This window comes from Gymnoscopelus braueri (assembly GCF_963280865.1).
Source record: "Gymnoscopelus braueri genome assembly, chromosome: 19".
Taxonomy (NCBI): Eukaryota; Metazoa; Chordata; class Actinopteri; order Myctophiformes; family Myctophidae; genus Gymnoscopelus; species Gymnoscopelus braueri.
Genome location: NC_137621.1, coordinates 10,983,305 through 10,996,109, shown reverse-complemented (window position 1 = coordinate 10,996,109; position 12,805 = coordinate 10,983,305). Strand labels below are relative to the sequence as shown.

General features: G+C 42.3%; 1 protein-coding gene across 1 annotated transcript in view; it reads left to right on the top strand.

The window, feature by feature from the left end:
* The window catches only part of tiam2a (TIAM Rac1 associated GEF 2a), a 171,881-nt gene that overhangs the window by 31,680 nt on the left and 127,396 nt on the right, over positions 1-12,805 (top strand). The window lies entirely within an intron of this gene.

Below are 12,805 nucleotides of genomic sequence, written 5' to 3'. Positions count from 1 at the left end.
CAAGTCCCCTTTTAGCCTAAATGTCTGACTGTACCACGTGCTGTTTACATTTCTGACTAATAAAGTATTCAATCAATCAATCAATCAATGTGGTTTATAATACTATACACAACGATGATATTACACACAACAGCAGATTTGGATGCTGCTACTTTCTGAATTTTAATTTCCCATGAAATTCCCATTTCCCATTTAATAGAGGGCCTGGGAAATGGAAAATGCTAGGATGTTAAAAAACAAAAGATAATAAATAAATAAATACACAATACCCATTTAGCCAGGAGGCAGTGGTTTGACGTGTGGATTGGATTAAAGAGGTTGTTTCATTTTGTGAAACAACCTCTTTACTGTTTTTGAAGCGGCTACAAAGACAGTCTAGCATAGACTCTCTTCAAGATTCAAGATTCAATCATGTGTATTGTTACTTCTTGAGAGTATTTTGAGGGTTTCGACTCCTCGAAATTGTGGCAACAAGACAAGATAGACAAAAAATAGCAATGATTTAACAATTTGTAACCATTATATATAAATGTGCAATTATGAATATAAATTGTCTGGTGCCTGGTGTGTATAATAATGTGTGGTGTGTGTGTGTGTGTGTAAGGTACTGTGTGTGAAGATCCATCCTTAATATCTAGGTCTGGTACAGCTTGCAGCATGACCTGTGGGTCCATGTCACTATAGAGCGCTGGTCAGTCACACACATTATTCTGTCCTCCTCTCTCAGTCTCTGGCTGCATCTTATGAGGCCACCCACCCACCCGTCTGTCTGTCTGTCCATTCATCATATAGCTGTCTGTGTCACTCCCTGGCGCATCATGAACGCTGGAAGAGAGAGACTCCTCTCTCTCCATCCTGACTCGTTCTGTCTCTCACCCTGGTGGCAGTTCTGTCACCCAGCCTTCAAATTAATCCACTGCTCACACACATCCATCCTCCCCTCTCTCATTCTCTCCTCTCTCTGTCTCTCTCTCTCTGTCTGTCTGTCTGTCTCTCCGTCTTTCTGTCTCTCAATTTTTGGGAAACATACGTTTACATTGTGACATGAAATAAGCAAAAAGAAAATAAATGCAATTTACAATTAAGGCATTTATCAGACGCTCTTAATCCAGAGCGATTTACAGTAAGCAAGGTAACAACACAAGGTAATACATAGAAATAGTAATATAGGATCATAGGTAAACCATGAATCTATCATCAGTCTAAACACTATATGATATCAAGAAATTAATAACCTGTACATTGAAACTATACAAACTATAGGATGCCAGGTCATCTAATGAACCTGGCGTCTGTATAACATGATGAACCTCTGCATAAGACTGCAAGGTCGTCAAAGCTACGGAAACTGCTACGTTAACATGTGTAACTTTGCAACTTTGCAATGTAAGTTATGGTAGGTACAATACAAAAATTAGAATAAACTAACTTAATAATAAAAATGCACAAGATTTCTCTTTGAAAATATATTATATGTAAACAAAGTTTTGTGAAAACATAAATAGCAATTACTCTCTCTTTCTCTCTCTCGCTCTCTTTCTCTCTCTCTCCCTGCCCTGTCTCTCTATACCTCTGCGTCTATCGTTCAGTAATGACGCATAGGGATGCAGAGCTGCAGTCAGACAGACATATGATGTGAGGCGTGCGGGACAGATCCATCAAGCGTAGTTTCCTCACCAGACACCACATCCATACCGAGGTGTTATCGTCCTCTCCTCTCTGACAGCAAGGCAGGGGGATTTGTGAAAAATGGAACCCACACTCTGCACCATCAACTACCTCCTCTTAACCACATGAACCCCTAGCGTAGGATCAAGGAGGGTTTATTTCACTCACTTACACACAGGACAGGTGCAAGTATAGCGCAATGTTAGTGTGGCAAGAGATCTGCAAGACTGTGCTTAACGACAGCAGTTGGCTTGCTGTGGAATTAGTCATGCACCTTGATGGTCCCCAGAGCTGTGGTTCTCAAACTTTTTCATGTTAAGGTAGCTTTCCACCGCACAGATTTTGAGCCGACTTGGCGTCGGGAAGCGTTGGATATCGTTGTAAGGACCACCAAATTGACATGTATTTGGCCGGGGACCCCATCTGAAAAGGTTTTGTGCCAGGGACCCCCAGAACAGAAGATTTCTATGTAAAAAAAAGAAGCACATTTTTCAATATTTTCGATATCTTTCAAATGTTGTAGATCTGTGACCTATGAATGGATAAAGTGTAAAAATGATTGTGATGCTACGTTAACTACTTTTGCCGGGGACCCCATGGAACCCCCCCAAGGACCCCTGGGGGTCCCCGGACCCCACTTTTTAGAACCACTGTTTTAGACTCTCTTAGCCTTGTTGGAGGTACAGTAGAGTTATACCACGCAAGTTCTGCAAATGGCACGATTGAACGCAAAAGGTACAGTATAGGAGAATGTAAATGAGGGATGGGTCTTTAACGGCTTTTAGCTTCCTTTAATGACCTGGATCAGACTGTTGGCCTGAGAGGATTGCTTGCTGCAGCCGTGACACAGAGTTCACTCTTCGTCGCCATTGATTACTCATTAGCCGAACCCCTGTAGGGGGTGTGTGAGCTATCACTGGTGGGATCAGCCCCGTCGTGTTCAATTAAAAGCCGTTTCAAAGGACCCGGGCTTTTCATTCCCCCCCCCCGCCCCCCCCATCTGTTCGTCTTCAACTCGTCGTATCAGCGCTTCAATCTAAAGATTTCCTTTTGTGTGTTGTCGTGGGTGAACGATGCCGCAGTGGCTCCTTTGTGTGTATGTCTCGAACTAGGAGGATACTTTAATGCAGTGGTCCTCAAACTTTTTCGTGCCAAGGACCCTCAAATTGATATGTATTTGGCCACAGACAGACCACCCGATCTGAAAATGTTTTGTGCCAGGGACCCCCAGAAGAGAAGATTTGTGGTAAAAAAATGTTTTATTAGAATCTAAATTATTCTACATTTTCCAATATATATTTTTTAAAGTTAAAAAATAGTAAATGTACAAGCTCGCAGCATGACACATTTTGGAACATTTTGAAATAAATTGTGAAACGTTCTGGGACATTCTGCATAATGAGTCCTGTAAGTATATGTTGGTGCTGCAATACTTTTGTACTTTTACTCAAGTACACTTTTGATGCAGGACTTGTAACGGAGTATTTCCACAATGTGTTATATTGCTACCTTTATCTAACAAATCAAAAAAATCTGGGTACTTCTTCCATGACTGTGTGTGTGTGTGTGTGTGTGTGTGTGTGTGTGTGTGTGTGCGTGTGCGTGTGTGCAAGGAGGATGCGTTAATGTAGGTACTCGCTCCATTTTAGTAACAAGCAAAGAGTTGTTTCAGGGTGTGGTGGAAGAGTGTGTGTCTGATTACAGTCTTTCTCTCCCTCTCTCTCTCTCTCACACACACACACACACACACACACACACACACACTTTAAGACAACTCCTCCCTTGTGTGTTTCTAAATTGTGCGACCGGACCCACATAAAAGAGAAAAAACACCTTCCTCCCCAGACAACCGCGATGCGCTCCCCCTTCCCTCCCTCCGCCTGCTCCACCTTCCCTCCGCCTGCCCTTTGAAAGAGCCCTGGCCTGTAATGAAACATTACAGCGTCCCGTCATTCCAGCCACCACAGCCCCGGCGCTGCTGGCTGGGCTGGAAGAACCATTAAAACCTACGTGACAATTGAGCGTGGTAATTACATGCAGACAATGACCAGGGCCAGCCTCCCACTTCATACAAGGCTAATAATGGCTGGATAACGCCGCACAATAGCCCAGCGCTAAGAAGGGTGAGAAAATCACTTAGCAGGGGTTCTGCTATAGCGCACGCAGCCGTGCGCGCACACACACACACGCACGCACACACACACACGCGCACACACACACACACACACACACACACACACACACTTTGTATTGCTAGACTTTTGAGGACATAAAATGTTTAAGACAGCATTGAAAATAGCTGAGAAGTCAGTAAAATAGCAGATCTACAAGCTCACAACGTATAAAGTAGTATATAACGTATACAGTCAGGAATAACTCTAATCCTAACCCCTAAATAAAACCTTACCTCTAAATGCTTAACCCTAACCCCAACCTGAATCTTTTTACATTTTATTTTAAGCCCAAAAAGAATATATGTTTTTAACTCATTGACTGCCAGAGTTAAAACCTCGTTCATAGCAGCCCTTGCCAGCGATTTTCGTGTTTTTTTGTTTCGTTATTTTGTTATTTAATTCACATCTAGAAAGTCTACCTTGACACTTGAATCGTTTTGATCGTTCCACCACCAGAGAGCAGCACATACCAAGCTTGATCGCCTCTCGATCACACTCGCCCCCTCCCAGACCCACTCACACAGTGAAACACATGAACCGGAAGTGAAATGTCTCAGATTCTGTTTTCGGCGAAAATTACTTTGTGATGCACAACGGGGATGACTGTTCGTCACCCAGACCATAGATTATAGGAGGGGAGGTCTCCGATCGCTTTTCATAGCGTGTGAAAAACCGTTTGTTTCCCTATTATGGTCGAAAATGACTGGGGGGAAAAATGTAAAACCGAAAACGGAACCCAAGTCATGGAACCGGATGCAGTGGTGGTTGAAGTAAGTGGAACCCGAAACTTAGCCTGATTCATAACAGAATAGCGTGATCAGAGCATAAAGATCAATAAAGACGTTAGATCGCATTAATGCGATCCTGGCGGCCAAGCGCGCTATTTATTAGATCGCGTTAATGCGATAATGGCGGCCAATGAGTTAACCATAAAACAACCAATTTATCTTGTCCTCACCATGTCCGTTACTACTATACTTGTTGGGACATGTTGTCTTCAAAAGCATATTAATACAAGTGCACACACACACACACACACACGCACGCACGCACACACTCACTCACACACAATTACCATGACGACCCTATTACAGTAGCCATTATGGCAGAACAAATGTGACTGGTTGCACGAGGGAGGGAGGGGGCGGGGTTGATAAGCGTGGGTGTTTGAGTGTGTTTAATGTGTGCGTGCGTGTGTGTGTGTGTGTGTGTGTGTGTGTGTGTGTGTGTGTGTGTGTGTGTGTGTGTGTGTGTGTGTGTGTGTGTGTGTGTGTGTGTGTGTGTTCCTCTGTCTCTATGGAGGTTTGTTTTTTGCATGTCAGCTAAAAGTGAATATTGGCTGAGCTCACAGTTTTTTTTTTCTGCTTCCAGTTGTATTTTCAAGTAATGAAAATAAATACCATTATAACCTCCGTTATGGTCTTTTGAGAACATTTTGACATGTTAGTAGCAGTGGTGGTGTGTGCTGCACTAGTGTAGCCCGGACCAAATCTTCCTCTTCCATGCCCAACCTAGTCCTAGAAGACCACTTGTTCAGGGTGTCTAGGTTGGACCCCCTTGAGGGGATGCCAGGGGGTCCCCAGAAAAACGTTTACACACTTAAAGTTGTACAATGCAGAATCACAAATAACGATTTTTAGCAACCTCTGCTGGTCACTACCGTCACTGCATACAATTTCCGTAGTCCTCGATTACCCAGAATTCCATTCGTTTTCACCGGAAGCCGGAAGCGTTTCAAAAAGCGATCTTTTAATTGTTTTATACTATCTACGGATCGTTTCTCTTAGCCAGTGGAGCATTAGTTACCATGAGCTGTGCTTTCTTTTTCCTGTTCTTTTTCGATCTTCCAATCCTACATTCTCTTAAAATCAGCGTGAGGTTCCTTTTTGTTATTAGCGCGGTAGTTCCTGGCCAAACAGGAAACCGTTGCGGTGTTCCTGGCCGTCGGCCAGGACGTCGGCCACGACGTCATGACGTTGGCCAGGAACGTCATTTTCCCGGGAAAGTCCCCCCCGTCCACGTTCAATAGAAAATATATAAATAAAAGGCTTCCGGGGGTGAAATTCATGGAGTGGGTGTTGTGAAACTTTTGCCACTCACAAAAGATATACAATTTAACTTTAGTTTTGTTGAAAACGTTACCTAGTATGCCTTTAAGCCCTATTTTATTTATTAAGCTCTACAAGCTTATACAACATATGTATATCTGCTTTTTTCTTATTTTTTTGGACAATCTTTTAAAAAATGTGGGTCTGTACCGCAGCCAAATACTAAAAGAAATGTCGGGGTCCTTGACATGAAAATGGTGTGAGAACCACTGCTATAACCCAACCTAGACCAGGCTAGGCTAGGCCAGGCCAGGCTAGGGCTGATCAGGGCTGGGTTGGGGTGGTGGTGGGTTGACAGCAGAGCAGGCTGGTGGTGTGTAACAGGATGTCCGTCGGAGCCAATTAGTTATAATGATATGCGGAGTGACCAGTGCTCTGAAAGCTGCCAGACGAATTCACAAAGAGTCTCCGTGCACACTCCTGAGTGTCCGTTTAACTCTGAGAGGGAACAGAATGGACCCTTTGGGGTCCATTCTGTTCCCTCTCAGAGTTAAACGGACACTCAGGAGGATATTTACAGTTGTACACACAGTGTCCTTCCTGTATGCCTGGTTTTGAATTACATTACGTGCTGAGTGGGGACCTGTAGTGGATCATTTGTGACACGTCGGTGACTGGTGACATTTTGTCGCCGTGGACTGGCGACCCCTGGCTGTCCCTCCCTCTCCCGTCATCCATTTTGTACAGTGTGTTGTCGTAAACGCACTGGTATTCTCAAGATTCAAAGGTTATGTTTGTGGCATGTTCATTATGTGTATGTGGAGTGAAGATTTGGTGTGGTAAAATAACAAGGTATAATACAAGTAAGGTGTATGCACGTTATATACAGGTTGCACACTGTGGAATCACCGTGGTGGTATTCCGTGGTGGTACAATCTTGGTCAAGTAGTACATGAATGACACCAATCACATCGTCATGAATCAAATGCGTTTGTATATTAAGTTAACCCATTACGAGCAGTGCGCAGTGCGCGTTCTAGTTACACTAAAATAAAGCAATTATGTATTCCCTGTGGCGCCACTTTAATGAGAGATAGCCTGGCAGTCATAATGTGAACGTTTATGGAGTGATTGGAGAATGAATTATAAACATTAATGGATGAAGGCTGGTGTGTGCTGGATGTTATATCTCCGATCTCCCGGTGGCCCAAATAAATCCACAGCGTGAAGATCAGCTGCGCTGGGCACAGGTTTGGAGCGTCAGGTTTATATCCTTAACCCAGGTTGCACATAACTCCATAGGACACGCTTACTGTATATATGTTTGGAGACCTCACTGTCCATGAAAAGATGACAGTGGCACCAGTCCCGACTCCCGTAAATGCTCTTGCACAAGCGCTCGTAATTTTGAAAATAGCAGATCTATAAACTCACAACGCGTCGCAACACGAGGCGTTGTGAGCTTGTAGATCTCCTATTTTCAAATAGCCAATGCAGCCAGATCTGCCAGATCTTATCTGAATGACTGTTAAAGCTGCAGTTTGTTTAAATGAGTGAATGATTAAGCACCTAACTTGTAACACTGCAAATAGATTTTAATTGCTTGTCATTGTCACTTTGAAATAAAATAGGCGCGCATGTCCATGATGTATGCCTTTATAAAATGTTATATGTTCACAGGAATTATTTATTAGTGTGTTAGCTATATATATTTTGAGTGAATACATATGTTCAGGTGCCTGCCAGATGGTCAGACTATGCTGCTACGCAGGTCTACGATCAGTGGCGTACCCACTGTAGAGGCAGGGCAGGCGCCTGCCCAACTAAGATCTCGCCTCCCCTAGAAAACCCAAATAACCCGAAAATGTGTGTCATGCGTGCTTAATGTCCTCAAAGCCACGCATCCAACAAAAGTAGCAGATCTACAAGCCCAAAACGCGCCGCGTTTCGAGCTTGTAGATCTGCTACTTTTGATGCTTTTGTGTGACGCTGTAGCATGATCAAGCAGGGCGTTAATTTACGGAAAAAAAACACAAAAGGTTATGAAGAATATGAAGATAAGAGGTTTTTCTGCCCAACAACAGTGCTATAATGACATGTCCAAAATAGGGGGAGGCCAGGTGGAAAGTGGTTACGTCTGGGATTTCATCAATATTTAACCAAGGAAATGTATTAACAGGAGCTGGTGAATAAATAATAACTACATCGGATCCACTGGAACACAGCAGGTGGTTTTCCCATTTCCTGAATAACGGGACAAAAAAAACAAGTTTTTGACATACAAGGTTTCCACCCGACAGCGACGGGTGCAATGGCATACAATATGGGATTTTGTTGCTGTCGGGCAGAAACCTCTTATCTCCATCTTTTAAAGAGGTGGTGCCATGGTTTTGCACTTTTTCTGTTTTTCATGTGTCTATGAGGTTGATAGAACTTCATTAAGCCCCCTGGTGGTGTTTTTATGGTGTTTTATGTCTTCTCTGACTATTTTTGAGTTTCTACCTGGAGGCTGAAACCTTGAGGGTCAAACGTGCCAATAGAAAAACAGCGCTTTAATGACATAGTAAAAATATACCCTGGGATTAGGACAGGTGGGTGGTGCTAAGGTGGTGGAGGAGGTGCTAAGGTGAGAACCAGGTATACTTAATGAACTGGAGGCGTGTCCACATAAAAACATAATTTTAACACTTTCTGTACACTTTTTTGAAAAAAATCTTCCTCCTAATATAACCATAATACCTGATGATTATGTTTTAGGGGGGGGGAAATCACAGCACCCCATACTACAGCGTCGCACAAAAGCATCAAAAGTAGAAGATCTACAAGCTCAAAACACGGTGCGAGGCGACACGTTTAGAGCTTGTAGATCTGCTACTTTTGCTATTTTTGAATTTGAATCATGAAAAGTAACAGTTTTGGACATATGAGGTTTACACCCGACAGAGACGATTTGGAATCATATCACACCTTCCCTGTGTTTACTGCGGTATTATTACATTACCTCAGGTTTTGTATTTACTAAATGCAAAAACCACCGAAATACGTTTTGCAATCCATTCCATCAATCCATTCGTAAGCACGTCCTCATTAATTATGAAAACCACATACTTTTCACAACCTTATTTGCCCACATAATCCTTTAACATTCCCTGAAGAAGATTTGATAGCATCTCATGCTGATATAGCAGATCGGTTGGCTGATTGCAGATCTGTGATCCAACGGAATTCCCTGTGTGGGGCGTTTGTGTTAAGGTGTAGACTAGAGCTGGGGTCTTACAGAGAGGCTTTTTTTCAGGCCAAGGTCCCGTTATCTGAGACAGAGATGAAGCAGGGACCCCCAATATTGTATAAAATTGTGTTGCAGATTAAACTTTTTCATAGATTTCATAGATAGCCTCATAGATAGCTCTACCATCAGTGTTAAATTAATTATCTTTTCTATTAATATGTTGGATTCATGTCAATGGATATTTTAGGGCATTTAACCACTGAAACCTCAATACTTAGTAAACTTGAAATTGGCCTCTGTACTTGGCTATTTCTCTTCCCCTGAAAATAGCAGATCTACAAGCTCACAACGTGTGTAGATCTGCTATTTTGGCGAATGTTTCCCCCAGAATAGGGCTGCACGTGTTAAAGTGGTAAAAAAAACAAAAACAAAAGGTCCCTATCAAATAAAGATTTGGCAGCCACCCTGTAGTAGCTTTAGATATTCTATTGTTTAGGTATTAGACTTTAGGGTGCGGTCACACTGCCGGATTCTGCCAATGCTTTTCAATGGGAATGGAGCGTCTTTTTGCAGAAATCCACAAATGGCATCAAACCGCTCCGTTCCCAATGAAAAGCATTTGCAAAATCCGCCCGCATAGGTAGAATTCAAGTTTAGTGTGACCGCACCCTTAGTAGGTATTTAGGTTTTGATTTAGGTTTAAACTAGGTATGGTATTCTTAATATTAGTTTTCAGGCAGTTGTATGTTCTCTCTGTTTTTGTCATGTTGTTACTGTGGTGTTTTTATGTGTGGGGCCTACGGATGGAAATTAGCTTCTAGCTAAATCCGGCATGTTTACATGAGATCATGTTCAGTTGATTGAATTCACGTTCACGTATTGAATGTTAATTACTGTGCATTGACCCGTCTAAATAAACAAATAAAGTATGTAAGTAAGTAGTAACTCTGAGGACCCCCTAGGGGGACCCCCATGGGACTAGAGGCATCTTGATAGGCTTGTGTTAAGAAGGAGTTCTCCTCCTCCTCCAGACAGCAGCACAGAGATGGATAATGCATCATCACTCAGTCAGACCCCTGCTGGAAGGAAGCCGCTGTGAAGAGGGCAGATGTTCAGATTACATGCATGGCGTGGTGGTGGGCTGGCTGGCAGACATGCCCGTCCGTCCGCCCTCTGCACTGTGTCACACAATGTCACGCAATGTCATCATCAGTGCGAGCATTGATGATGAGGGGACACTTCAGGGAGGATGGCTGGGCTCTCCATCTTGTGTATAATCATCAGACACTAGAGGCATACGGAACACTCAAGATTCAAGATTATTTGTTGTTTCCAGAGATCTACTAGAGACCGATATATCCGTTTGGCCAATATACCGGCCATTATTTGATTTATTTGAAGAAAAAAAAAGAATAGTGCTTAGGTGGCTAAATAAAGCAAAATTTCCTAACAAAATATCGGTCAAAACATCGTTAATTAGTGGTCTTTGGAATCTTCAAAATCTGGATCAGCATCAGACCCAAAAATCTGCTATGGGCCAGGCTCTAGATACATATAGAGGCTTGATACAGATATACGACAGTCAAATTATCGGGTTTCGTCTCCTCGACATTGCAGCAACGAGACAAAACAGCAGGAAAATGCAAGAAAATCAATAGCAACGAACACAGTTAACAGCAAATACAAAGAGCTATAATATAATTCAATAACAACTGCAGTGCAACACTGTGTGAAGGGCCTTTGTTAAGGTGCTGTGTATGTGCCTCCTTCACCTGGAATGATAGGCACGCAGACGCACACACACACACACACACACACACACACACACACACACACACACACACACACACACACACACACACACACACACACACACACACACACACACACACACACACACACACCCCAACTTTGCCACACACCACATCAAGGAAGACTCTCACAATGGTTTTCCTCATTACAGGGTGGCTGTTTATCTCAGTCTTGTGTGCAGAACCTGTTTCCTTGCTCCTCTGCTTATCAAGTGAAGCAGGGGTATTTCAGAATGGCAGACGGGGGTGTAGGAATCCTTCAATCCCCACTACTACACCCCCTGTGCAGGATATCGCTGCTGTCGGGCAGAAACCTCTTATAACTAACTCTAACTTTTGGTGTTTTTGTCGCAAATTAACGGTCTACTTGATCATACTACAGCGTCACACAAAAGCATCAAAAATAGCTGATCCACAAGCTCGAAACGCGGCGCAAAGCGCCGCGTTTTGAGCTTGTAGATCTGCTACTTTTGATGTTTTTGAATTTGAATCCTGAAAAATAACAGTTTTGGACATATGAGGTTTCCCCCCAGTCAGAGACGATGTATGAATGTATATGTATGTAAATGTTATGTAAAATATGCTCAGTCTTCCATTAAGCAGAGCAGCTGGCCCCAACCTACTATAATGAAGTCAATGGAAATTCTTCCTCATAAAAATCTTCCTTCGAATAAATCTTAGCCCTGCAGAGTTTTTGCATTTGATTTCATGAAACCATTTGAATTAATTTTGCTGTATTTTGTAAATGTACCAGTACCACAGTTAAAGTCTCAATCAATTTAGCCACATTTTATACTGCAGCTATTAAAAAATCTGAGTTTGTGGATTTGCTATTTAAAAAAAAAAAAAAATTGGGGGAAAATTAAAAATGTAATGATTTAATTTAATTGGGAACACCCACATGCACAAAATACCATTCATTGTGTATGAATGCGCTCCTCTGCCAATAAACTATTGTACTGTAATTATGAAAGAAAGCAACGCCTCGTTAAACCATATATTAGTCCACTTTCTTTGAGGGTGTTCCAGCTTTGCTCCAGACCTCTATTAGATGAATAATAATAACAACAACATTCTGGGTTATAATAATAATAGCCTGTAACCCTGTGGTGGTTTTTGCTGCTCCCCCACTGACTGTCTGTCCTCCTCCTGAAGGAGGAGTTTAACCCCACTTTGTCTGGGAGGAGTCCCACTGTTGCCAGGTCTGCTTATTATAAGCAACTTTGGGCTTGCTTTTATTTAAAGTCGCTTGTAAATATTTTTAGTTGCGGGTTGCTTTTATTTTTGGGCTTGTTTCTAAAGTGTTGTTTAAACCAGTGGTTCGCAAACATTTTCATGTCATGGACCCCCAGATTTGTCCACCTATCCCCTCCATCTAAAAATATTTTGTGCCAGGGACCCCCATACCAGATTTGTGCTTTTTTCATTTTTAGTTGCAAGCTTGTAGGGCGGCTATTTTCAAATAGTTGATGTATACCAGTGGTTCTCAACCTGTGGGTCGGATTTTGGGGTGGGGTTCCCAGGTGACAGTGAAGTGACAATTTAAAGACTTTTAAGACCTTTTTAATACTTAAAAATTAAAATACAAAATAAAGAAAAGAAAAGAAAAATACCATTACTGCATCAAAAGTAATCAACAAACTACACCATAAAAACTGGTCAAACATTGGCCAAATTGTCAAATAATATAAGAAAGAGGAAAACATTGTGAAAATAGCGAGGCGTTGTGAGCTTGCAGATCTGCTATTTTCACAATATTTATCAAAGTCAAACAAAATATAATGCCTCAACTCCTACACTTCCAAGTGCAAGTATTCAAGTTTTTGAATACTTAAGCGAACATTTTCAACACAAATCTTTGCTTCTGGGGGTCCC